Consider the following 26,239-nt stretch of genomic DNA (forward strand, 5'->3'; position numbering starts at 1 on the left):
TGACTCCAAGTCTCCTCCTAGATTCTCTGCACGGAAGCTTTCTGCGCAGCGTAGGCATGCCAAGCGGAGGTCCTGTGCTCTCTCCGCTGATCTCACTGGAAGAGTCTCGGAGCCTCCCCTCCGCAGTACTCTCAGCCTCCCCTTTTCCCTGGTGTCCCCTGGATTTCCTTCCCCTGCATCATTGGAGAGTCTTACCTCTCCTCTTGCCTCTGATGGCAGTTCCCTGACACCCGGCTTATGACGAAAGTGCATTTCACACTATGACATAATGAGCTTCCCATAGTAGTGGAGCACAGAGATGAGCCTCCTTCAATTTCAACGATTTGGGAATTATCCTTTTTTTAAAAAAATAATTTTTATTAACCAACCAATCAAATCAAATCAAATCACATCACATAAATTCTGAATTACAAAGCCAAATTTTAAATTTTTGTTGAGGGGACCCATATTTCAAGTTCCAAAGGGGGATTCCGATCATCTTCTTGCTACTGCGTTAATATCCAAATCAGTCCAAATAAAGTTCATAATTCTATCGAGTCTTATCTTGCTGTTTCCACATCTCATCTTATTTGTATATATTTTTTCTTTTTTTCTTTATGATCTCTTCTGATAATCTCCTTAAGCAGATAAACCCCAATTGTAATCCTGTGTGAATTTTTCCGTTCGTCCAATCCTCATATCGAGATGGTTTCCATATATCATTGCTTTCATAAATAATATCGCTCTTTCCATCATTTATCTCGCAAACTGTCGTTCTTAAGTCCCTCTGAGGAGTCACAATACAAAATCAGCTCTATTCCTCCTCCCAGACTCAAGTCCTCCGACAGAGCTTGCCAACATGGCGACGGTATTTTTAACTGCGTCACTCCAAAGCTCTTATACATTCTACAATCTTCTTAAAACATGCTTTGGTTAGAAGATTTATCTCCACACAGTCTTAAGTCCACAGCTTAAGTCATTAAAACGACATTTCTGACTTGTGAGGGGGGGGGATTCTTGTTTAATCACATAGAGGAAAGAAAGGAAAGTTTTTTCCCCCTCCCCCATCCAGTCCCTTCGCCGTACTGAGTCTTGGCATATCTTCTCATTATTTATTCTTGTTCCTCCGACTCATCTTGTTTATCAGAGATCTCTTCAGTTAGCAGTCCTTACTCCCCCTCCTTCATTGAAATATGTGCATTCGCTTCATCCTAATTGTTTCTTTTGAAGTTCTTGCAGCTAGTGGATCAGAGACAGCTTCCAGGAGCGCCGAAATCCCACAGGAGGGCATTCTGCCTAGTGCCCCCATCCCCACAAATTCGGGGGTGGTATAGGGCACAGCAGACAAGGGCAGCCCCCCCACAACCTTGGGGGGGGGGTAGGGAGGCTATTTACTCCCATCACAGCCTCCTAATTACCTCGTGTGGGTCGGAGAGATGTTATTGTCAGCCATCTTCCGATGTGCCCCTAGTGGCCCCTCGATTTGGGAATTATCCTTATCCTCGCACACCTATTTTTTATTGACCCAAAATCCACAAGGACATACATTCTTCCCCAGGTAGATCTATAGTATCGGGCTCCGGTTCTATTCTGGAACCAATTGCAGAATATTTAGATTCATTTTTGCATCCTTTTGTGAAGGACTCACCTGCCTATCTGCAAGACACATCTCACTTCACCAGGGTTATAGAACATACCAGAGTTACTGATACTATGGTATTAGCTTCTTTAGATGTAGCCTCTCTTTACACAAACATCCCTTTAGATGAGGTTCATTATTACACAGCCTAAGCACTCTTCCTTCTTAGCTCCCTTTTCCAAACCGCACATTCTTGATGAATATTGTATTATTTTGATCGATACAATGCTAAGGCTGAAGCAGACCATTTTTGTAGTTTCTGAAGTGCTTAGGTCCATCTACAAAGTTAAATTTAGAAGTGGTCCCTAGTTGTTTTCCAAACCACAATTCCATTACAAGTAAATAATCTGCGTGGGGATCTTTGACGTGATCTTTTAGCTCTTTGCGGAAATATTGACTGTGGTGGTTTTTTAAAACAAAAACCCCAGCGTTCACTACTTTTATTTCAGTGAAACACCTTTAAAAATAAGAGTACTAGGAACCCCCCAAAAAATCAATAACTGTGCATTTTTCCTACCTTGCCTGAATGTTCTGCGTATCAGTTTGAAACAAGTATTTTACTGTGTTGCCACCATCACAAAGCTGAGAGGTAGTTAGCAATAAAGCTCAGTCATTTTAGATATATATAAAATTGTGAGCTGAGCTGCTATTTATTAGAACACAGAGTTCAGTATGTGATTAAAATGACACTGTATTGTAAAAATATGGAACAGGTATGGTTATATATTTCATACAGATAGATTTACTGTTTAAAAAATGAAGATGGTGTTGACTTTTGTGCCGCAGGGGGTTTAAATCAATACCTACCCTAGGAAGATGATAATTTGGCTGTATGGCTGTACTGAAATTGAATTTAACTCTTTCTTTCTACCTTTAAAATAATTCTAGACAGCAAATGCAGCCAAGGGATCAGAAGGAGGTTTCAAGCAAGCACAAGATTTAGAAGCAAAGCCTATCATCTGTGAATGTGAAAAAGGCTGTGGTGTAACTGGTTTGTCGCTAATATTCTACTTAATATATTTATTCATTGCTTTTTTAAAATATTTTTTATACCTTTATTTTGCTTTAAACAAATACAGATAAATATAAACAACCAAAATTACAAAATTACAAAATTAATAATAATAATGGAAAAAGCTAAAAAAAACTACCAAAAATATCAAAGTACATGGCATAAAACATAGGTTAGGTAGCCCAAATGGGAAGTCAAGCACGATCTGAGAAAACGAGGCTGCAGATTTCCTTGCCTACAGATCTCTAGGTCACTTGATTGAAATACGCAGCAGGCTACTGGGATGATAAGGTCTTTTATACAAGTCCTCAGTAATGGTGAAAAGCAGATACCATTTTGCAGGGACACATACACTGGAAAAGGGCATGATGGATGGAGTTGGTAAAGTGATGGATGGTCATTGTCTAGACTCTAAGACGTGCCTCTGCACACACACACCACCTTGAAAAAAATTGATTTTCAAATCACTTCACATTATAGACAAACATATACACTACACACACAGACACATTTTATCTATATCTATATCATTCTATAAAACATCTTCTGCAGTAACGTTTTCTCATTTCTCTTCCTAGCCAGGAAGCAAGTGGCAATATGGTTGGAACCCTGTCAGATGCCGTTTACATGTACAATTATAATTTTTCTCGAGCCATAATTAATTTCTGTCGTCTGCTTTAATAGCTTGGAGCAAACCAGACATTGGAAGATGCTGAGTCAGCTTCGTTTGCACTTCCTTCATTTCCCACTTTTGCAACCTCTGCATATGTTGTGGAACAGAAAAATCAACTCAATTTGGATAGAGGCAAAAAGATGAGAAAGGATGTGGGCTTTTACTACCTTTCAAATGGATGCTCACAGCTGCTTTTAAGCACATCTTCCCTGCCAAATGAGTTCCATGCAAACATTCAATTTGCTGCAGGGGTATAAATAAAAGAACAAAGGCCTCAATTAAGCAAGACATTGCACAATTGTATAATAATATCTCACAGAGACGGGCATGGTGGAGAGTCTGCATTTTAGGGCGAAACAACCTAATCTGCAATTCCTGGATTTGTATGTAGAACGCAGCATAGTTATCAACAGGACTGTGTACTTCCCCAAATTTTATTCAGTTTTTCTCCAAGGAAATCCATACAAAACTCATTATTTATTTATTTTTTGAAGGGAGCAATATGTACACAAATGCATATTTTTAGGGGAGAATATAAAGAAATTGTGTATTTTAATGAGAAATGCCTTTAGTGAGAAATTGTGAACAATTTACCGGGTAAATGCAATTTTTTGTATGGTACCCTCCACCCCACCCCAGTCCATAGAAAATGGAACATAATGGGTGGTATGCCACACTAGTCCTACTCAGAGTAGATTCACTGAAGGTAATGGGCATGCCTAACTTAGGTTCATTCATTTCAATGGGTGATCTCGGAGTAGGTTTTAGCTGAATAGAACCTACTGTGCTGGTTCCTGCAACCAAAACATGGCAATGTTCTTATTGTCATGCGGGTAAGAACAAGACTTTTATTAAGGAAGAAATGGCACAGGTTCAGTGTCAGGGAAACAGCTACAGTATTACAGCCCCAGATCCCAGTCTAGGGGTGAGGCTAAGGTCCACAAGTTCTGGGTCCAAGCACAAGAAGTTCAATTAGTCACAAGAGTGGAAACGTTGTTCCACGAGGTGGGTTTGTTTCTTTTGTGTATATAATTTTTATTAAGTTTTCTGTTTTACCATTTAAAATACTCATTTCACATTCTTAAGATATCAATGACTTCCATTATTCTCCTTCCATGGTTCATTTTACATATCATAAATCCCTGCATATGTTACAGAAACTATACCATTAAGTATTCCATTATTGCTTCCATCAAAACTTGTTTACACTGTTGAATTCAACTTAATGCTGCCAGTGTTTTCAGCTGTACACAATTATTTCCCATATATTCAATAAATGTTTTCCAATCTTCTTTAAAGGTATGTTCTTCTTGTTCTCTTATTCTGCATCTTAAGTCTGCAAGTTGTGCATATTCTGTCAACTTAAGCTGCCATTCATCTTTAGTAGTTCCACAAGGCTGACGCTCACCCATCAAGTTTTCGCAAGTGTTTCTGTCCCCAAGTATGCGACAGGTCTGCAAATGGGCACTGTGTCTGAGTCACTGAGTGGGTGTGTCTCTTCCCTTCTCTAAGGTGGTGCCTGATTCTGAGAGAGAGCTTTGGACCTGCTCAACCCCCAATTCCAAATCCTGCTTGGCTGCTGTTCAGTGCCCTCTTTAGATTCCAGCAATTCTCTCTTCCCCTTAGGAAGGGAGGGAACTGGAGGGAACTTTTAGTATCGTCATACTAAAACTGGATGGGATCAGATGGAGGGAATGAATGACTTCCATCTCTTCAAACCTCTTCCTCTCTATCTTATTCCTCCTCCAGAGCCTTCCACCCTAAGGCCGAGCCCACAGACTCTAAGAGAGTCATGACACCCAACAGACGTATGAGTGAACATGTGAAAAATGACACAGAATGGATATTCGCAGATCCATCTATTGTTTTATTCAGAAAGCATGGTTTCTTTTCCAGAACAACTTTTCTATCACACCAGGGAGAGGTGTTTATTTGAAAGCTAAGATGAAGAGGAAAGTAACAGAGTGGATTAGCAACCTTATGGCATACAATATGAGAGAGAGATGTCCTAATATCCCTTCCCTGCAGGAACAGGGTATTCAGGGAGCACCTTTGCCTTAGGTAACCATAAATACCTTTGTGACATCATAAGCTTTACCTCAGACCTCATTTTTGCAGACTGACCTCATTCTTGCAGACTGATATGCACACCTAGTAAGCAACAGACTACAAACAGCATGTTTAATAGGCCTCTCAGCAAAAGCTTTTAAAAATGCACGCAGGCACTTCATACATATTCCCAATTGTTGGACATTTTGCTAGTATTTTCACATTGATTTCCTCACAGTAGGGCAATGACTGAAAGTGTAGTAAGATGCATACTGAGAAAGAATGGCTAGCTATAAATGATAATTTGATCTTTTTCTTCCCAGATGTACTTTCATATTGTTGTGGGTTTGTGTGTGGTGTGGGGGGGTGTCAGTCTGGAATGTCCTCTTCTCTTCCAGTTATTGGGATTCTGTACTCAGTGAGAGCATCCAACAGAGGAGTTTAAAGAACTGGTCAGACAAGTTTTTTATAAGACCTTAGCTGGCCACTTAAAGAATGAGCTAGGTTGCAACTAAGTGATGGTGTCCTCCAGGCTAATGGGTGGGTCTTGCCTCACCTAGCTGCTAGGTAGGAGAACAATAACTGGAGTGTGTGAGAGAGAGCTGACCTGAAGCAGGCTGAAAGCTGGAGACATGCTTGATCTGTGCTGGATCCAAATCTGTGATTAATGGAGAAACAAGATATGTTGGGAAGTTAATACTGCGAACATCTCCATCTTATGCAGGGATCAGCAAACATTTTCAGCAGGGGGGCTGGTCCACTGTCCCTCAGACCTTATGGGGGGCCAGACTATATTTTTTGGGGGGGATGATGCAAGAGCACCACGAGCCCCGGTGGCTTACCTGTGTCTTGTGAGCGACAGGGGCTGTTGGCGGAGGGACGATGAGCAGTGCGTGAAAGGGCTCCGGAGACGGGCTGCTTAAAATGGCGGCCGCTTGAGCGCTGCTGCTGCTGGCACCAACAAAGCCCAGCACCCTTCCGCCTCTAGGCAGGGCGGGGAGAAGCCAGGAGGAGGGAGGGAGGAGGGAAAGAATGTGTGCGCTGGCGATCCACGTGGCGATCCCCGAACCGTCCGTGGGCTGGATCCAGAAGGCAATTGGGCCTGATCTGGCCCACAGACCTTAGTTTGCCTACCCATGATCTTATACTTAGCCTGTACATATGTGTCAATAAAACCGTATCACCTGCAGGCATCACAGTCTCTGCTGACCCTCATTCCAAGACAACCAAACCCCAGGTAAGCATTGGAACCCCTAAAAATCTCTCACCACTTGGAGATTGGGGCTGGCATGGAACAATGTTTTTCATTCTAACTGTCTATCCTAAGATGGATTTTATAGCCAAGCCTGCCAGTGGTGTCTTGGAATGTCTAATGCGCTGGAATTGCAATACAAAGACAGTCTGTCTGTAGTAGTTGCCCCTGGCAATCTGGCAAACTGAATTGTAGATTCTAGCAGGCTAGGGAGACCTTTGTCTTCTCTGGTCCACTGGACTGGGGCTTGCACACCCTCCTGGTACCACCATACCAAATAGTTCTGTCACCAGAGTTTCGGTTTCACCACCCTTTTTACTAGCTTGATTTATACCAGGTTATCAGGTCATATGGCCTAGCTGAACAAGCTTAGGATCCCATCTAAGTCCCCCTTCAGATTCCTCCCCTGCCCTAAGGAACACCTGCTTTCCAGGGCTTATGCCATAGCTGTCAATTTACAGATTTGAAAATAAGGGACCAGCAGCCTCGAAAATAAGGGATCAGCAGCCAAAATAAGGGATTTTCCAAGAACAGCTATGTTCAACTTCTGAGCCCCTCCAAGCCAAAGGCAGAAAGCCCAGCCAGCAGCCAAACAAAGCCTCAAGCTTCGTGGTTCCCACAGCGAAGCAACCCGGCAAAGGAGATGCAGCAAGGAAAACCACAGTCACCTCTCTGCTGGGAAGCGCTGAGCAAAGGCGAGTCCCCAGGCAACGCAGCTGATTTGATCGGCACAAGGCATGCAAGCTCCACCCCCCGGTCGTTCTTAGACTCCTTATTGGGTGAGCAACGCAGCCAAGCAACACAGTTGGAGCCTCCCTCCTCCCTGGCCGGCAGGGAGGGAGGGAGAGGAGCTGCTTCCTTTGAAACCCGGGAAATTTAAGGTACATCATCAATAAGGGACAGCAGCGGGACACAGCGCTGGGATAAGGGACTTTCCCGCCAAATAAGGGACGGTTGACAGCTATGGCTTATGCTACTTTAAAATCTGCCCAGATCAGTTTTGCTGGCTGAGCCCCGGCTGAGCTGAATAAGGAACTCAGGTTTAACATAACTTCGGCTAAACCAGGGTTTGGGATTTACACCAGCATAACCTATCTGAGCCATAACCCTCCCTTGCTCAGCTGGAGATTCACTGGATCCTAGCTTGCTCATCCCAGCAGATCAAGCCTATGTGGTTTAACGGGGCAACAAAAAGAATAAATGTACATTGCAATCCATTCCCCACTTTCCTGAGAGTAAGACCCATTGGACTCAATAGTACTCATTTCTGAGTAGACAGTGATTAGGAATTCATTGTTAGCGAAACATGCCTGGGATAAATACAATCAACAATCCTCGGTTTGTTAGATTTCTTAATGGATGGATTTAATTGCTGTGCTGGTTGACAAGACTGTAGCAAACTGCATGCAAAAAAATCAAGCTAACCTCTCTTGCTTTCTAATATACTGTAATAGGATAACTGCCTGCCTCCCAGCAGAAGAACCTGCTGGAAATATCCTAAAATGGCTACCCAGATTGTAATAGTTGCAGCCCTCTGGGCCCAAACTGCATTTTATATTCTATAATCCCAGTTCCTGTTCTTTCATACATGGCTAATTTTTTTTCCTGGGGAGCGGAAGAACATCCCTAAAAGCATATTACAACAAGAAGATAAGCCGTGCTGCGTTTAATAACTTTATGTGGTCTTCTGATGATGGTTAATCACATTTGGCTCCAGTTGTGCAGAATGTATTTTAGTGCATTTGCCTAGGCTAAAGCCTTCCTTTGGATATTGTTTACCGTATTTTGCGCCCCATAGGACGCTCTGGCCCATAGGACGCACCTAGTTTTTTGGGGGGGAAATAAAGGAAAAATAAATATTTCCCCCCCAGGTGTGGGGCTGGAAGAACCAGGTTGGGGAACAGTGGGAAGGCACGCTCTGCCTCCCCGCTGTCCCCCGAGCTTGTGGGGCTGGCGATGGGGAGAAGTGCGCTGATCCCGGGACTGCAGGCAGCTCTGCGCGGCCATCGGGAGCGGGACGGGGCTTCGCCCCCTGCTCCCGGTGGCCGTGCAGAGCTGCGCTGATCCCGAGACGGCAGGCAGCTCTGCGCCGCCATCGGGAGCGGGACGGGACTTAGCGCCCCGCTCCGGATGGCCACGCAGATCTGCCTGCAGTCCCGGGATGGCAGGCAGCTCTGCGCGGCCATCCGGAGCAGGGCGGGACTTAGCACCCCGCTCCGGATGGCGGCGCAGATCTGCCTGCAGTCCCGGGACTGCAGGCAGCTCTGCGCGGCCATCGGGAGCGGGGCGGGGCTTCGCCCCCAGCTCCCGGTGGCCGCGCAGAGCTGCGCTGATCCCGGGACGGCAGGCAGATCTGCGCCGCCATCCGGAGCGGGGTGCTAAGTCCCGCCCTGCTCCGGATGGCTGCGCAGAGCTGCCTGCAGATCTGCGCCGCCATCCGGAGCGGGGTGCTAAGTCCCGCCCTGCTCTGGATGGCCGCGCAGAGCTGTGCTGAGCCGGGGACTGCAGGCAGCTCTGCGCAACCCTCGGAGTCAGTCTCCCGAGGGTTGCGCAGAGCTTCCTGAAGCCTGAAGAGCGAGAGGGGTCGGTGCGCACCGACCCCTCTCGCTCTCCAGGCTTCAGCGAAAGCCTGCATTCGCTCCATAGGACGCACCCTGATTTCCCCTTCATTTTTGGAGGGGAAAAAGTGCGTCCTATAGGGCGAAAAATACAGTAGTTAGCTAGTCGCATTTCCCTGTTATCCGTTCAATATTGTCACATGATTTGAGGGTGTTTCTTCCCCTCCCACCACGAACCATGTAAGAGTTAAAGCTTTCCCTTTCCATTGCAGGCCTGGCTCAAAGTGTTTTGCCATCAGAAGTAAGGCATTTTTATTTAAGATACTAACGGATGCAAAAGAAAGAGGCGGGGTTTGCCCTGCCGGACTTAAAGCTGTATTATGAATCAGCAGCTTTTTGCTGGTTGAAAGATTGGCTACTTCTTGAGAACACAGACATTTTAGATTTGGAAGGGTTTAATAATGTTTTCGGATGGCATGCATATATATGGTATGACAAGGTAAAAGCTCATAAAGGTTTTAAGAATCACATTGTTAGGAAAGCATTATATAATGTCTGGATTAGATATAAAGACTTGTTGGAAAACAAAACCCCAAGGTGGCTGTCGCCAATGGAAGCTAAGGGGGTGAAAAAGCTTAATATGGAATCTAAATGGCCAAAATATTGGGAAATTCTAGAGCAAGAGGGGGACAAGGTGAAACTACAGAGCTATGAGAAATTGAAGTCTAAAGTTCGAGATTGGCTCCATTATTATCAAATAATGGAGGTGTTTAAACAAGACAGGAAAATTGGCTTCCAGGTGGACAGATCCAAATTAGAAATGGAATTGTTAGAACCCAATACAAAAATTTTGTCAAGAATGTATAATTTGTTGCTGAAGTGGAATACACAGGATGAGACGGTTAAATCAGCTATGATTAAATGGGCACAAGACTTCGGTTATAACATTATGTTTGCTGACTGGGAACAGTTATGGACCACTGGTATAAAGTTTACGGCATGTAATGCCTTAAGAGAGAATATTATGAAAATGATTTACCGGTGGTACATGACACCAGTCAAGCTTGCAAAGATCTACCATCTGCCTGATAATAAATGTTGGAAATGTAAGGAAACTGAAGGTACATTCTTTCACCTTTGGTGGACTTGCCCAAGGATTAAGGCCTTCTGGGAGATGATTTATAATGAAATGAAAAAGGTATTTAAGTATACCTTCCTTAAGAAACCAGAGGCTTTTCTCCTGGGCGTGGTCGGCCAATTGGTGTCAAAGAAAGACAGAACTTTTTTTATGTACGCCACAACAGCAGCAAGAGTCCTTATAGCAAAGTATTGGAAGACACAAGAACTACCCACACTGGAAGAATGGCAGACGAAGGTGATTGACTACATGGGACTGGCTGAGATGACTGGCAGAATCCGAGACCAAGGAAAAGAGACGGTGGAGGAAGATTGGAAGAAATTTAAAGTCTATCTTAAGAACTATTATAAAATAAATGAGTGCTAAAATGCCAAGGTTAGGGAAATTAAGAGGTTACAGCTGTATTGATTTGGTAAAAGACAGGAGGAGTAAAAGGTTAATTAGTTAAATTCTGAAGTGAGGATTTGCTGGAAGAAATTTGAAAATAGTGATGCAGAAAGGGAAGGTATGGGGAAGTCAGAGAAACAGGGTTCAAGAAAAGAAGGTTTTGAAATTTTACATGTTTATGTGTTTGTTTGTTACTGTATTGTGTATTGTTCGTGTTAAATATGTGTTAAAAAAACCAATAAAAATCATTATATAAAAAAAAACAGAAGTAAGGCATTTTTGAGGGATATTTGTTCCTGGTATGCCAGCATGGGCATAGCCAGAATTTATTTTAGCGGGGCAGTCTTTATTTTAGGGGGGCAGAACCAAGATTTCTGTGATGCAATTGGTCACTTAGTTAAGTATTTTTATTTATTTACTTGATTTAGAAGGGGCAGCTGCCCCTCCTGCACTCCCCTGGCTATGCCCACGCATACCAACTATGTTGTTGTACGCTAAACAACATAATAATTGAACTAAACTCAGAGCAAAGATTCTGTACTGCATGAAAAGTATTGCATTGCTATATGCAGCAAAGTAAACAGTGTATAGAAAAGCATGCTGCTGTCCTACACATAGGCTGCAATCCTATGCAGACTTAATTGGGACTAAGTCCACTCGACTCAGTGGGACTCAGGACCACTGTGCAGGAGGGCTTTTTTATCCAGGACCTCCAACTCTGAGGGGGCCTCAAATTTAGACTCTTGTTAATTTGGGAGCATTTTGTAGGAGTAGCTGGATGCATATTTAATTTAAATTTATTGGATTTTATTGCGCTAGCCAAAGGCCATGGCAACATCCAAAGAAGGAAAAGAAAAGAAAAGGGGGAGGGGCAACAGCAGTCGCTATGTATTATTTATTTTATTTTATTATTTATTTTATTAATTTGTATATCCTGTACCCAGAGGTCTCAGGGTGGTTCACAAAAAAAGATCACAATATATAAAATCAAAATAAAAGCAATAACCTAATAATACCCCCTCAAAAAGACCCCCATTTTAAAAGGGCATAGGATGTCAGTTAGGTCAATCAAGGACCTGGTTAAAAAGGAACATTTTTGCCTGGCGCCTAAAGGTGTATAATGAGGCGCCAGACGAACTTCCCTGGGGAGAACATTCCACAGACAGGGAGCCACTGCAGAGAAGGCCCGTTCTCATGTTGCCACCCTCTGAGCCTCTCAAGGAGGGGGCACATGAAGGAGGGCCTCAGAAAATGATCTCGGAGTCCGAGTAGGTTCATATGGAAATAGCCAGTCCTTGGGGTATTGTGGTTCTGAGCTGTTTAAGGCTTTATAAGTCAAAACCATGGATTTAGTATGAGTATGACTTAAACCAGACACAATGCCCCAGAGTGCAGCTCATACTTTGAGAGATTATGAAGAACTCTTTAGAACTAAGTCTAAGAATACACAATGTTTGTAAGAACAAACTCTTCACTTTTGCATTGTCTTAAACAAGTTTATTTTAATGAGTCAGTTCTCTGACCAAGCAAAATAAATTCACCCCCTCTTTTTCGACCCTGCATTGTACTGTGTTGCTTTACGGAAATGCAGGTAGGCTAGGCACATATTTTAACTGACGGTTTTGACTCAGCAGTGCCCAGGTTCTATCGCTAGTAATCTGATTGGGGTGATTTGAACACTTTGCATATTCACTTCTCTGTTTAAATAAGCAGCTCAGTTTTAAAGGAAGTTGTTCTGAATGTGCTCTGAGGGGCATTGCCAACCGGCAGGCAGGTACCTTGACAACTGCCATTGTCCAGTGTACTAATATATTGCAGGCAATATTTTCGCTAGCCTGCATTTACTGGAGTTAGAAAATCTGCTTGGATCAAATGAATCATTGTGAACTAACAAGGGCAAGAAGTGAGTCACCTATCAAATTAATTTTATCTGTCTGCACTCAGCTCCAGGGTACGTGACTACACTGCACAAAATACTCTGGTTGGCCTTTCTACTTAGATGGAAGAAAACCCAATTTCATACTTGGTTCTCGTCTCTAGTGAAGTATCCAGCTTGTTGCAAATAAGAACTCTCATGAACATGGGAGGGGGCTATAATCAACTTTAAAAGCAGAGAGACCACTTTTCACAAAATTGGGGACAGAATTCTTCTTATATAGGAAGCTACTGTACACTTGAAGGCAATCAGTAGTATACTGTATACTCTCAGGGGTAGGGGGGAATGATTAAGGTGGTTCACCCCAGGAAGCTGATGGGTCTGGATGGTTTCCTGATGGCTCTTCAGGGGTTTCCTGTTACCTTGGCAGGCAATTCTGTCAAAGCCCTGGTGGACCTCTGGAATGGAGAAATGACCAGAATGGTGGACATGGTTGTTCCTGAGTATACCCTCTCAGAGAGTGGAGCCAGCCCAGCCCCGTTTCTCTCAGGACTTGGTGATGATGAAACTCATGTTGGCAGAAAACTTGGAATGAATCCAACTGAGTACAAGCTTCAGGTTATTTGAAGGCAGTGTGGTGTAGTGGTTAAGAGTGGTAGACTCATAATCTGGTGAACCGGCTTCGCGTCTCCGCTCCTCCACATGCAGCTGCTGGGTGACCTTGGGCTAGTCATACTTCTTTGAAGTCTCTCAGCCCCACTCACCTCACAGAGTGTTTGTTGTGGGGGAGGAAGGGAAAGGAGATTGTTAGCCGCTTTGAGACTCCTTCGGGTAGTGATAAAGTGGGATATCAAGTCCAAACTCCTCCTCCTCCTCCTCCTCCTCTTCTTCTTTTGCAGCAATGCAGGCAGTGAAATGTCTCTCTCCCCCGCCTGCATTGTGTTATCAAGGAGCCATCTAGCATGGCTGTTTTGAGTGGTCCAGGGTCTTTTACACTTTGGTCCAGTGAAGAGCAGTTAGACCACTTGCTGTGAACAATTTGCTCAGCACTTTGCTGACAAAAGCACTCAGCTCCACTCTGACTTGGATGTTATAGTTTACAGGTCTAGTGCAGGTAATTTTGCCCCCTGAGTTGTCCAGTGTTAATGGATACTTTTCAACTTGTACAACCCAAGGATGTGAATGGGATCCTTGGAAACAGGGCTGGTCCAAGACATTTTGGCACCTGAGGCGAACCACAAAATGAAGCCCTGCTCCCCACCAGGGAACAAGGGGTGGGTGGAGAACTACATCAGGAACAAGGGGGAAATGAAGATCTACATCAGGCTCTGCTGCCCCTGTGGATCCTGCCGCTGAAGGCAGTCACCTTACCTTGCCTCATGGGTGGGCCGGCACTGCTTGGAAATGTGAGAGCTACCACATGTGTGCTAGATCCTTGGCTTTCCTGGCTCATCAAAAAAATCCAGCAGTTGATTGGTTGAGTGGGTGAAGGGAGTGGTCATTGCCTCCTTGCAATAAGCAGAGTTTCAGCAGGCCTAAAGGACACAGTTATAAGATCCTTCCGGAATCCCACCATATTGGATAATTATTAACCAGTTTCTAATATCCCAGTTTGAGGCAAGCTACCAAATTATCTGAGACGCGGGTGGCGCTGTGGTCTAAACCACTGAGCCTAGGACTTGCCGATCAGAAGGTCAGTGGTTCAAATCCCCGCGACGGGGTGAGCTCCCATTGTTCGGTCCCAGCTCCTGCCCACCTAGCAGTTCGAAAGCACGTCAAGTGCAAGTAGATAAATAGGTACCACTCTGGCGGGAAGGTAAATGGCGTTTCCATGCGCTGCTCTGGTTTTGCCAGAAGCGGCTTAGTAATGCTGACCACATGACCCGGAAGTTGTCTGCGGACAAACGCTGGATCCCTTGGCCTATAGAGATGAGCATTGCAACCCCAGAGTCATCTGTGACTGGACCTAACAGTCAGGGGTACCTTTACCTTTACCAAGTTATCTACCAAGTTAGCTCTTGAATTGTCAGGAAGGAGCCACAGCAATATGCAGGACACATCCTCTGCATGCAGTAGACCCTGCTTCAATCCCAGGCATTTCTATTTCAAACGATCAAGTAGTAGCTGATGGGAAATACAGCTGTTAGCTTGTGAAGTGTCATAGCTCAGAGAAGAAGAAGAAGAAGAGTTTGGATTTGATATCCCGCCTTTCACTCCCTTTAAGGAGTCTCAAAGCGGCTAACATTCTCCTTTCCCTTCCTCCCCCACAACAAACACTCTGTGAGGTGAGTGGGGCTGAGAGACTTCAGAGAAGCGTGACTGGCCCAAGGTCACCCAGCAGCTGCATGTGGAGGAGCGGAGACGCGAACCCGGTTCCCCAGATTACGAGACTACCGCTCTTAACCACTACACCACACTGGAGGAAGAAGAGGAGGCAGCGGCGGCAGGGTGCACTTCATCCCTCCTGCCAACCTCAGCCACTGACTCTGTCCCACTGCGTACCACCCTCACTCTGCTGGTACCTAGCACCAGGTCTGCAGCCAAGGCTGAGCTCAAGAACAAGTACCTGCCTGGACTCATGGCTGAGGAGGACAGCCTGGACCCTTCACTCCCCTATGTCATGCAACTGCTGCAAGCTGATAAGTGTCCCTTCCACATAAGGGAAGGTAGGGGAGAGCAGCTGTCATCGTACCTTCAAGTGAGCTGAGACTAGTTTCATGGATGTTGTTAAGGCTACCTTCTGGGCACTGTAGTAGCTGCTCAGCTCATTTGAGCAGAGAAGATGAAACCTAGGTGGATATCCCTGGTTTAGTCCCCCTTCCTGTATTCTTAAAATAATGAAAAAAGAATCAATAACAAGCTATGATTTCCAGGATTCTTGGGGGATGTCATTTTCTGATTCACCTCAGGCGCCAGAACATCTTGAACCGGTCCTGATATAAATGCATTTATTAGTGAAATAACATACAACACCACATTAAATGAGAGAAAATTGCTTTGCAAAAGTGTATATTAGACAAACCGGCATACAAAATGTGTATATTAGGAGAAATTTGCACTGACGTGCTGCAGAAGAAATCACAAACCAAATGTGGAGAATCAGACTGAAACCTGGAAAAATGGGAAACTGAAAGCCCGAAATTGACATCCTCACCAATCCCAACATGAAGCTTAAGCTTCAGTAACAGGAAGCTAAAACAGCAACTGCTTCCCTGTGGTTCCTCACTTCTCATTCTCCTGCCGGCAAGACTTCAGGAGCTCTCTACACATGGCTGGTTGCTGCACTGAACTGTCCCTGACAAATTGATGAAAGAAAAATTGCAGGTTGAAGTTGGCTTCATTTCACACGAGGACCACAATTCAATTACTTGGACCATACTGCTGTGAGGTAGAGGGTTATACACAGAGGAAGAGAAAGCTACTACAATCGAAACAAAAAGTGGGAAGGAATTGAATATTGGCAGTTAGTGACTGGGGGGCGTAGGGAGTTTAACACATAGCAAGGAGGTTTCCACCCCACCCACAACCACCATTCCCTTCTGCCAGGGTCACCTGACACTATTGGGCAGAATGAGGTGATATTGACTGTTGGGAAGGGCAGTAAATTGCTATTTAATTTGTCATCATTATTATTTTTCTGCCAGAGAGGGGGAAAGGTAAGGTGCTTTGAGAGTTTTCTGCCTCAGGCCATAAAATATCTTGGTTGGCTTTGGATACAACATACTTTGATGTGGGGCAATATTTGCAGTAACTCTGCCTCAGGCACCAAAATATTTTGGACTGACCCTACCTCCTGTGGTTACTTATATTCTGAGGAGTGGGTGCTTAAGGGGAATTGTTGAATTATTTGGATGAGGGTGCCAGGTTTATTCCCAGCATGTCTTTTTTAAAAAAAATAATGGGTGGAGGGAGTCCCAAACTTGGAGCAATAAAACAGCTCAGGAAACAAATGCACGGAAGCTGATTTAGTTTGTTATTAGGGACATTTATAATATATGTCACTTAGGAAGCACCTGAAGATGGCATTTGTAGGTGGTGAAAGGGTCAAATTCATGTTACAGTATTTGACTATTGTCAGTTGATAATATTTCTCTATGTACCTTGACAAGAAGTTAAGTGAAGGCAAATCAGCTTTCTCCCCTCTGCAGCAAGAATTCTGCATACTACATTTCTAGATCAGAGCTGCAGCTATGGTAGCAGTTAGGGGACCGTTGCTCCCATTCCTGCATATACCCTCTTTGTAGTAATCTGTTTCTTTAAAAATATACAGCTTAAGTAGAGGCACAGAAGCAATTGCATAGGGAGGAAGACTGTGCTAAAAGCTATCTCAGTTCTTTACTTGGAAATTAGCAGCCAGCTGTTTCCAACCTTCATGTTGAAAGACACCTGAGGGGTATGTGATTGTGTGTGCATGTGTGTATAACTCTAAGTGTGAAGGGGTGTGTGAGACAGATACAGACAGAAAAGCAATGAGAGAAGGGAACAGAGCAAAATAGGAAGAGTAAATAGATTTTTCCTGATACAGACTGGGTACACAATCCTGTTTACTCTGCATCAAGCGTGCTCCCAATGCTGGTTTGGGAGGTGGTGAGCACACGACGTTAACCACAGTCCATATCTGTCCCGTCTCTATCCTGATTTCTTATGAAACAACACATTTTGAGGCATCTACCTTTCCCTGCAAAAGCATATGCAATCTGAATCAAGAAAAAGAATGACCTGGCTGTGTTTTAAGATGGTAATGTGTACACAGCCACTGATTCCCCCAATCCTGTAATTTCCAACCATTTATTTTTATTCCACTTTCCTACAAGACTGTGCCCAAAGCAGTTCTCAAGCTATCACCGGTGTTGGTGTAATTTAAACAGTGGGTTAACTTTCACCATGCTTGGTCTCATGTCTTGAGGAACACACACCTTATTCTCCAGATGTTCAGAGATAAGAGAGAAGGTGCACAGGGGTACCTGTGTATTATTTGCTGAGTCATTCACCCTCCCATTGGTTAATGAAATATGCCTAGGTTTAGAGATGGGTATAACTGTCTCTAGGGCATTGCTTCCATTAAATTGCCCTGATGGTCGTATCTTGATATCCTGCCCTGCTGTATGTCCTGCTTGCTGTCAGTGCCTGGCTCACAATCTGTGAAAGTCAAGGGAAGAGGTTGAGGTTTTTACACAGCAGTGTTAGTTAGCATGGTGATAGTGTTAGTGGATCTGTAGCAGGAGTGCCAGCTTGGCCCCACAACCATGGGTGCCAAATTTCAGAGCCAGGGCCCCCAGAGCCCATGATTGTGGGGCCCTGGCTCTAAAATTTGTGGGTACCCAGTCCCTTCATGGGGAATTTCGTGGGTGCTCGGGCACCCAGGACCCCAGGGAGTTGGCACACATGGTGCCAAACATGCAGGAACACAATTTCTAGGGCAGTACAGTTGAAGACTGGGGTAAAAAATCTACATGCAAAAGGTGTTCAGTTTCTGTTTCAGTTTCTGTTAATTGGTTCTCGTGGGAAACTTGCAGATTCTAGCTTCACCAATTAACTCAAGCTGGTGTCAATTTACTCTTGGCAGAAAGCCCAGGTCTGCTTGACCTAGAAACTACTCACTCTGATTGGTTAACGAGCAGCACTCAACTCTGTTATCTAGGGATTGCTAGCACAGTTTGATGTGAGGTGTGTTAGGAGTTAGAAGTGCTGTGTATGGTTATGAGAGAGAGAGAGAAAGAAAGAAAGAGGATTTATTTTGCTTTTATTTGTATGCAGAAACTCTGCTGGTTTTATTTTTCCTTTTAATAAATCCTGTAAATAGTTATTCTGAGTCTAGCTGACTAGTCATTACTGCCGCAACTAGCTTCTTCGCTGTGCAGGAAAACTCTGCTACGTTTGGGCTAAAGCCAGTAGGGCTATGCCTGACACTTCAAAGTTCCATGAGGTTATGGGCATTGTGCTGCCAGCCTGAGTTGCGGTGGTGTCAGCATCAACGGCGTTGGTTCCAGTAGTTCCAGAAGTTGTTGTTCTCTGGCTGGTTCCTGACCGTGGTGAGCTGGTGACGCAGCGGACACAAGGACAACAGCTGCAGCGTGTGAGTGCTGGGTCCTGTGGTTCCTGTTTTCTCTCTCGGTGGTCGTGAGTAGCTGGTTCCGGGTTCCAGGGACATCGCTCTCAAGATGGCCTCACAACCAGTTCAGATGGCTTTTGAGCGTCTGAATGACTCCAATTACTTGCTGTGGTCGGAACGCATGCAGGCAGTGCTGCAGAGGGATCGTCTCTGGCAAGTGGTGAGTAAGTTTCCTACGAAGCCTGATGATGAAGACCTCGATAAAGACCAAAGAGCAAGGGCCACAATTGTCTTGGGGCTGGAAGATTCCCAGTTGCCGTATGTGAGGGGAATCAAGACAGCTAGAGGTGTGTGGCAAGCACTTAAAGAACTCCATGTGCGTGAGACAGCGGTTTCCAAGCTGTTCATTCGCAAGGCATTGTACAAGGCAATGTTACAGCCTGGGGTTACAATGCAGGAACACCTACACAGTTTACAGTTAAAGTTTGCTGCGCTACAGGAAAGAGACTGTGCGTTAGACCAGCAGGAGAAGGTGGCTATTATTTTGAGTTCTCTCCCGGAAAGCTGGGATAATTTAGTTTTGTCTCTAGAAGGCATACAGGAGCGTGATTTATCAGTCAGTTACGTTACTGGGCGTTTGATTGAAGAATGGCAGAAGAGGCAAGAAAGGTTGTTGGCTGCAGAGGCTTCTACAGGTGGACGGTTTGGAGGGAGTTCTCATGCTGTGCCAGAGGTGACGCAAAAGCAGCGTACTGGTGAGGAGTCAGCGTTTGCTGTTAGGCGTTGTTTCCGATGTGGGTCTTCAGCGCATCTAAAACGACAATGTCCGGAGTTGGTCAAGTCTCAGTTGCCGGTGCAGGAGCAGAGACGAGATCAGCAGCAGCAGCAGCGTAAAAAGAAATTCTTCAAACGAAAACAGTCGGCTCAGCTGGTGACCGGCGAGGTCAAGATTGCTGATGAGAAACAAGCGGTCTGGGTGGTCGATTCGGGAGCATCTCGCCACATCGTGAATTCAGATGAATTGTTTGTTTCCAAGAACTCAGCACAGCGCAGCCAGGTGGCTCTAGCAGACGGAAGTACTTCCGAAGTGATTTCGGGGGGTGCAGTTTTTGTTCCTTGTCTTCGTGAGTGCCTGCAAAATGTACTTTGTGTGCCTTCATTAAGGAGCAATCTGATGTCTGTAGATTGTTTGCTAAAAGCTGGGTTTAAAGTGAATTTTGAAGGAGACAGTTGCATTATTAAGAAGGCTGGTGAGATTTTAGGCACTGCTAAGTCAGAGGGAGGCTTGTTTTGGCTTAAAGCAGGATCTCAAGTTGCAGCAGTAGTCAGTAAATCTCAGCCTGCTAACAAAGCTATACATGACAACTGTGTGCACTTATTGCATAGGAAAATGGGGCATGCTTGCTGGAAAAATGTACTAAAAATGTCTGAATTGGCTGATGGGGGTAATTTAAAGAGTTGTAACAAGTACCTTGATTGTAATGTTTGTAAAAAGGTTAAAACCCACAGAGTCTCTTACCCCAGAAGTGACAGAGTTAGTGAGTCACCGCTACAGCTGGTTCACATGGACGTAATTGGTCCATTTGCTGTAAGCAGGGGTGGATCGCGCTTTTCACTAACAATTGTGGATGACGCCACGCGTTACTCTTGGGTTTTTCCCATGAAGAATAAGGGTGATGTGTTCACTAAGTTTAAAGGCTGGGTGGCATCTGTGGAAAGATTTCTGTCCATTAAACTCAAAAGGATTCAGACGGACAGAGGTGGCGAATTTATGTCAAATGCCTTTAAAGATTGGTTACAAAAGCGTGGCATTGGGCATAGAAAAACGAACGTTTTTTCCCAGAGGAGAATGGCGTTGCAGAGCGAAAAAACAGATCTTTACAAGATATGATGTTTGCCATGCTTGATGATGCTGATTTGCCCATGTCTTATTGGGGGGAGAGCATGCTCACCGCGTGTTATCTCCAAAATAGGCTCTTTCATCAAACAATAGGTACAACCCCGTACTTTAAATTGTTTCAGAAAAAACCTAAAATTGACCATTTGCATGTGTTTGGATCAAAAGCCTGGGTATTAATTCCGAAACAAATGAGAAAGAAGGGAGATCCTAAGACCAAACAGTTAGTGTTTGTGGGTTACCAGGAGCTGGGAAAAGGTTTCCGTTTTGCTGAAGGGACAAATGGCATTGTGATCTCCAGGAATGCCAGTTTTTGTGAACATAGTGGCTGGGAGAGACTACATGCCAATACTGAGGTTTGGTTTGAACCTTCCCAGGAGCTTCATGACTCTGAAGGTAAACATAGAGAATCAGAGTCTGAGGGGGAGGAAAGTTCAGATAAGAGCTCTCAGGAAAGTGAAGTTAGCCAAAGACCAGTTGCTAAGCAACAAAAGAGAGGTCGTAGTTCTGAGGAGGAAAGTGGGTCAGAAGAAAAATTTTCTCCCAGAAGATCTAAAAGACAAAACAAAGGAGTGCCTCCGGTGCGTTTTTCTCCTGATACTGCAAATGTGTTTAGTGTAATTGCAGAACCCAAGAGTTTTCAGGAGGTGTTAAAGTTACCAAAAGAGGAGGCAGAGCTCTGGAAACAGGCAATGGAGGAAGAGATGTCCTCTCTGAATGAGCACAAGGTTTTTACACCAGTAGCAGCGCCTGAGGGGGCAAAGATTGTAGGCTGCAGGTGGGTGTACAAAAGACTTAGGCCCGGTTAGGACATATCTAGGGTTGGAAGTGTGCTGGGCCCAAGATGGCAGCTGCCTAATTAGTCAGCAGAACAAAGTTAAACAACTACTGACTACATACAGGATGCAGGATTGCAAAGGGGCAGCGGTGCCTATGGATCCAGGTTTCATAAAAACACTCCATATAGATGAGAGTCCTGAATTTGAACATCCTGATGTATATCACTCTGTAATTGGAAGTTTATTGTATATAGCACAGTGGTCCAGACCTGATATTAGCTACGCTGTAGGCATATTAAGTAGATTGGTCTCAAAACCCACACTAAATGCCTGGAAAGGGGTAAAACAAGTTCTGAGATATCTCAAACAGACAATTGGCTATATGTTACAATTAAATTCTTCCGAGGACGAAATGTTGAGTTGCTACTGTGATAGTGACTGGGGAAATTTGCCAGATAGAAAATCTGTCACAGGACTAGTTATAATGGTCGGTGGAGCTTTAATCAGCTGGCGGTCACGCAAGCAAGACGTTGTAAGTGTGTCATCAACGGAATCAGAGTATGCCGCATTGAGTGAATTGTGCAACGAGGTGATTTATTTCAAGCATTTGTTAACAGATTTAAATGTAAATTGTGGAGAACCAGTACAAGTTTACATTGATAATCAAGCTTGTATAACCTTAAGTAAAACAGAGGGTTTCAAATCGCGTTCCAAACATATCTCTGTAAAATACCAAAATGTACGTTGCTGTGTACAAGACAATGTAATCACCTGTACTTATGTATCAAGTGAAGAAAATGTAGCAGATGTGTTAACTAAACCACTGGCAAAGATAAAGAACAAGCGAATGTGCAAGGGTTTAGGTTTGCTGGAAAAATGATCTCCTACATAGGTGTATTTGGTGTTAACTGTTCAGCAGAATCTGTGAGGGGGTGTTCAGTTTCTGTTTCAGTTTCTGTTAATTGGTTCTCGTGGGAAACTTGCAGATTCTAGCTTCACCAATTAACTCAAGCTGGTGTCAATTTACTCTTGGCAGAAAGCCCAGGTCTGCTTGACCTAGAAACTACTCACTCTGATTGGTTAACGAGCAGCACTCAACTCTGTTATCTAGGGATTGCTAGCACAGTTTGATGTGAGGTGTGTTAGGAGTTAGAAGTGCTGTGTATGGTTATGAGAGAGAGAGAGAAAGAAAGAAAGAGGATTTATTTTGCTTTTATTTGTATGCAGAAACTCTGCTGGTTTTATTTTTCCTTTTAATAAATCCTGTAAATAGTTATTCTGAGTCTAGCTGACTAGTCATTACTGCCGCAACTAGCTTCTTCGCTGTGCAGGAAAACTCTGCTACGTTTGGGCTAAAGCCAGTAGGGCTATGCCTGACACTTCAAAGTTCCATGAAAAGGTTTGTTGGAAAAGGAAGGTCTTCAATAGACATCCAAAAGACAACAATAAAAATGCTGATCAATCTATACAACTTTCCTTAAAACAATAAAAATAAACTGACCTAATCCACTAATTTAAAACTGCTTAATTCTACCACTAAAATTGTTGAAAGGCCTCGCAGTTCATTCCTCTCACCACGCCTAAGGCAAACAGTGATGAACTACTACTATTATCATTATTATTGTTATCACTCTTGTTGTGTTTATTACCCACTTTCCAGGGCAGGTTGCAAAAAAATTAAATACAACATTAGCAACAATTTAAAACAGCAGACAATCACACAAAAATTGTAATGAGACTCCCTGTCATAATTCCCCAGCCTTCAATTAATCCTTCAAGTGAATGGATTTTATTTGGAACCCAAGATGGGATGCACGGATTTTTATACACAGCATGTATCCTTTGGATCTAGAGTTCCCTAAATGCAGCCACATGTTTTTCCCCCATTTGATTGACAGAGGCCTGATTGTATTGACTTCACAATACGATGTAACAACGCTGCTTTGCGGCTCCTCGCATCTCTCTGTGGCTTCATTGCAATTTCAGCCTCTCCTGAGAGCTGCCAGGGGAACATACATTCATCAGTAAAGCATCTGGTGCAGAACATTAAGCAGCCTGCAGTCCACTTGTTTACAATAACAGTATCAGCTGTTCACAATACTGCACGTCAATCTATGTAGTGATACAGTGAAATATAGATAATATGACCTAGAGAGGCAGAGCTGTCTGGCAGAGCTGTTACCTGTCAAATCTTCAGCATTTGCGTAAAACGGCGTAGATGGTTCACTTAATGCTTTGCCTGGATTCTGTCATATATTGACTTAACAGTCGCAAACACAAGCCCCAAGCAGATTTCCAAAGGCAAATCTTAACAATAGGCCATGACGTCCATGGCCCAGGTCATCACTAACAAAACAAATTAAGCAGAATTGCTTATTTAAAATCAATCAGAGCGTCTTCCTTCCAGCATAATACTTTCACTGTAATCTAGCATGAACAATTCAGGTAGGCTGTACTGTAGTAGAGTAATAGTACAAAGCTGGGCAGATTTACTTAAGATGTAAGCCCCACTGAGATCAATGAGACTTAGGCTGCATACATGCCATACACTGAAAGCACACGTCTCCCTCCCCTCCAAAGAATTCTGCCAACTGTAGTTTGTTAAGGGTATTAAAAATTGTAGCTCTGTGAGAGTTAAACTACATTTCCCAGGATTCTTTGGGGGAAGTCATGGGGGGAATGGGCTAAAAATGTAGTAGCAATAATAATTTGCACTATCACAATAAAATTGATTTTTAAAAAAAGATTGGGCTGCCTAAGTTTTGTTTCATAAACATAAAACGAAACAGTACGGTCATACTTTGGATCCCAAACGCCTTGGTACTCAGACATTTTGGCTCCCAAATGCCGCAAACCCAGAAGTGAGTGTTCTGGTTTGCGAATGTTCTTTGGAACCCGAATGTCCAACGGGGCTTCCTTGGTTTCCGAACATTTTGGAAGTTGAACAGACTTCCGGAACAGATTCCATTCGACTTCCAAGGCACAACTGTGCTTCATTGTTCTTACTGTGGTTCAAATGTGAGCCCAATGGATTCACTGTGGTCGCATACATGCTAACCTATCTGTAGCACAAAAATGTGTTTTTTCTCAATATGGAATCATTTATGCTTGTCCTCAATATGCTGCTTTCAATCCAGATTGATTCTGAATCCTGCCATCCACAAAGGTATATAGTTACTTTGTACCTCTTTGAAAACCCTTTCCCTGATTAGGTTGTCCACACCTTTCCCTTCCTGCACACGTCCCAGGTTAATGGAGGAGCACATGGTGGTTTCAGTCTTGGTATACATCCACCCACAACATCATTTGGCAGGTGTGGGGACACGGACACAAACACAATTGCTGGTACTGCCTACATCTGTTTTGAAATGGACACACTGTGGGAGAAATGCAGAATCAAACTGCAATGAGTTTTTCTTTTTGGAAAGGAATCAGTTTCTCAAGGAGTAGTGTTCAGAGGCCAAAAATCTGCAAGAAATCTAGATTGTACGTGGACTACACAGGGGGTGGGGACCCAAGTACTCAGTTCCTAGAATAAAAATAAGAATGTCTGTACCACGAGAGTGTAAGAAACATTTGAATCCCAGTGGGTGGGAAGCTTTTATCAGTTAAAACAAGGTGCTTTAAATTGCAACTGTGATTTCAAACTGGGATGACACAGACCTTCAAAGCTCGTCATGAAGAGGTCTATTTAGTGTTACTCAAAGTAATAAATATCACAGCGGAGGCCCTCGCTGAAATGTAATTTTGGAGTGAGAAAGAGGATTTTAGGTCAGCATGGATGCTGACAGCAATTCTCACGCACGTTCCTTTCTCTGAGCTCTTTCTATGGACCCACCCTTGGTTTTGCTATTTTCTTCTAAGCCAAGGTGAAGGTGAACGATTGTCTGCTGAATAGCAAAAATAGCATATTTGCACATTGTTGGGAACAAAAGCACAAAGATCTCTCAAAAACCAAATAAAAAGAAAACCACCTCATTTTTTTATATGTTTGCCTGTTGTGGTAGCAACCACTGAAAGCCCTCACTGAATTACGGTACAAAGAACAATCTTAAATACCAGACAGTAAAGATGTAAATTTTTTGTTTCTTCAGCTTATAAACCGCCTTGAGTATTGTAAGATAGAAAGGCGGTATACAAATTAAAAATGAAATGAAATGAAACCGCAGTGGTTCCATAGGCAGCATTGAGTTGCATTTTGTAAAAAAAAAACCAACCCCTCATTGATGGCACCCGGGGCAGTCCGCCCCCACTGCACCCCCTTCCTCCGCCAGTGCCAGCATGGTGACACCAGGTTTGCACCCACCAAGTGCCATGTTGGGTGGCCAGGTTCAACCCTGCGCAGGCAGGCAGGCAGGCGGTACAACACAGCCCTACTTGGCTTCAGTGTGGGGCAGGGTTGCTCCACCGGGGTCAGTGGCGAGGGCTGGGATGTCATAGAATCATAGAGTTGGAATAGACCACAAGGGCCATCAAGTCCAACCCCCTGCCAAGCAGGAAACACCATCAGAGCACTCCTGACATATGGTTTTCAAGCCTCTGCTTAAAGACCTCCAAAGAAGGAGACTCCACCACACTCCTTGGCAGCAAATTCCACTGTCAAACAGCTCTTACTGTCAGGAAGTTCTTCCTAATGTTTAGGTGGAATCTTCTTTCTTGTAGTTTCGATCCATTGCTCCGTGTCCGCTTCTCTGGAGCAGCAGAAAACAACCTTTCTCCCTCCTCTATGTGACATCCTTTTATATATTTGAACATGGCTATCATATCACCCCTTAACCTCCTCTTCTCCAGGCTAAACATGCCCAGCTCCCTTAGCCGTTCCTCATAAGGCATCGTTTCCAGGCCTTTGACCATTTTGGTCATGATGGGGTCCTTCACCCTTAGCACTCCGTGCCCCGCCCCCAGTGTGTGCATACCCCCTGGCACAAGTGCATGCCTGCCCCAGGCG

At 44.2% G+C, this 26,239-nt stretch overlaps 1 long non-coding RNA gene across 1 annotated transcript in view; it reads left to right on the forward strand.

The window, feature by feature from the left end:
- Positions 1-5,450: 5,450 nt before the first annotated feature.
- LOC308586346 overlaps positions 5,451-26,239 on the forward strand; it is a 31,534-nt gene continuing 10,745 nt past the window's right edge. Inside the window, exons 1-2 of the long non-coding RNA XR_014007834.1 lie at positions 5,451-5,525; positions 6,543-6,589. This is a non-coding gene — a long non-coding RNA (uncharacterized lncRNA). The remainder of the gene's footprint in view (positions 5,526-6,542; positions 6,590-26,239) is intronic.

This window comes from Podarcis bocagei (assembly GCF_964188305.1).
Source record: "Podarcis bocagei genome assembly, chromosome: 4".
NCBI classification, from domain to species: domain Eukaryota; kingdom Metazoa; phylum Chordata; class Lepidosauria; order Squamata; family Lacertidae; genus Podarcis; species Podarcis bocagei.